A 2,119-nucleotide genomic window follows, 5' to 3' on the forward strand; every position below is an offset into this window, starting at 1 on the left:
TCTCTATTTTTGTGTTCCTGGCACGGCCGTGCTCACTTTTGGGGTTCCTCTTGGGTGGTTTTGTCTGCCCCATCCCGCTTTTGGGGTTCCTGACCAGTTTCTCTCTCCCCCCACATGGATTTTGGGGTCCCTGCAGTGTTTCCCCCGATTTTGGGAGTTCTCTCCCCATTTTTGGAGTTCTCTCCCCACTTTTGGGGTCCCTGATCCTTCTCTCTCCGTTTTTAGGGTTCTCTCCCCACATTTGGGGTTCTCTCCTCATTTTGGGGCTCTCTCCTCCATTTTTTGAGTTTTCTGCCCAAATTTTGGGGTTCTGTCTCTCTCCATCTTTGATGATCTCTCCCCATTTTTAGGTTTCTTTCCCCATTTTTTGAGTTCTCCCTGTTTTTGGGGTTCTCCGCCCATTTCTGGGGTTCTCCCCATTTTTGGAGTTCTCCCCCCGTTTTTGGGTTTCTCGCTCTGTTTCTGAGGTTCTCCCCCATTTCTGGGGTTCTTTCCCCATTTTTGGGGTTCTCCCCCCATTTTTGGGGTTTCTCTCCTCATTTTTGGGTTTCTCTCACCATTTCTGGGTTCTCTCACGATTTTGGGGGTTCTGTCTCTCCCCATTTTTAGGTTTTCCTCCCTATTTTTGGGGTTCTCTCCCCTTTTTGGGGTTTCTCCCCCCATTTTTGGGGTTTCCCCATTTTTGGGGTTCTCTCCCTGTTTTTAGGCTTCTCCCCCCCAGTTTTGGGTTTCTCCCCCCATTTTTGGGTTTCTCTCCCCAGTTTTGGGTTTCTCCCCGAATTTTTGGGGCTTCTCTCCCCATTTCTGGGTTTCTCTCCCCATTTTTGGGTTTCTCCCCCCGTTTTTGGGTTTCTCTCCCCATTTTTCAGGTTCCCTCCCTGTTTCTGGGATTCTCTCCCCGTTTCTGGGGTTCTCCCCCTGGTTTTGGGTTTCCCTGTTTTTGGGTTTCTCTCCCCAGTTTTGGGTTTCTCCCTGCATTTTTGGGGTTTCTCCCCCCATTTTTGGGGTTTCCCCATTTTTAGGCTTCCCCCCCCATTTTTGGGTTTCTCTCTCCGTTTTTGGGTTTCTCCCCTCATTTTTGGGTTTCCCCATTTTTGAGATTCTCTCCCCAGTTTTGGGTTTCTCCCCGAATTTTTGGGGCTTCTCTCCCCATTTTTGGGGTTCTTTCCCCATTTTTTGGCTTCTCCCCCTCATTTTTGGGTTTCTCTCCCCATTTTTGGGTTTCTCCCCCCATTTTTGAAGTTCTACCCCCGTTTTTGGGTTTCTCTCCCTGTTTCTGGGCTTCTCCCCCCGTTTTTTGGGTTTCTCTCACCATTTCTGGGTTCTCTCCCGATTTTTGGTGTTCTCTCTCTCCCCATTTTTAGGTTTTGCTCCCTATTTTTGGGGTTCTCTCTCCATTTTGGGGGTTTTCTCCCTGTTTTTGGGGTTTCTCTCCCCATTTCTGGATTTCTCTCCCCATTTTTGATTTTCTCTCCCCGTTTCTGGGGTTCTCTCCCCTTTTTGGGGTTTCTCCTCCCATTTTTGGGTTTTCCCCATTTTTGGGGTTCTCTCCCCATTTTTGGGGTTCTCTCTCAATTTTTGGGGTTTTCCCCCTGTTTTTGGGTTTCTCCTCCCAATTTTGGGTTTCTCTCCCCATTTTTGGGGTTCTTTCCCCATTTTTAGGCTTTCCCCCCCTGTTTTTGGGTTTCTCTCCCCATTTTTCAGGTTCTCTCCCCGTTTGGGTGTTTCTCCCCCCATTTTTGGTGTTTCTCTCCCCATTTTTGGGGTTTCTCTCCCCATTTTTCAGGTTCTCTCCCCGTTTCTGGGATTCTCTCCCTGTTTTTGGGGTTCTTTCCCCATTTTTAGGCTTCCCCCCCCCATTTTTGGGGTTCTCTCCCCAGTTTTGGGTTTCTCCACGAATTTTTGGGGCTTCTCTCCCCATTTTTAGGCTTCTTCCCTCATTTTTGGGTTTCTCCCCTCATTTTTGGGTTTCTCCCCCCATTTTTGGGTTTCTCCCCCCATTTTTGGGTTTCTCTCCCCATTTCTGGGTTTCTCTCCCCATTTTTGGGTTTCTCCCCCCATTTTTGGGTTTCTCCCCCCATTTTTGGGTTTCTCTCCCCATTTTTGGGTTTCTCCCCCC

Source organism: Geospiza fortis, unplaced genomic scaffold (genome assembly GCF_000277835.1).
Source record: "Geospiza fortis unplaced genomic scaffold, GeoFor_1.0 scaffold906, whole genome shotgun sequence".
Classification (NCBI taxonomy): Eukaryota; Metazoa; Chordata; class Aves; order Passeriformes; family Thraupidae; genus Geospiza; species Geospiza fortis.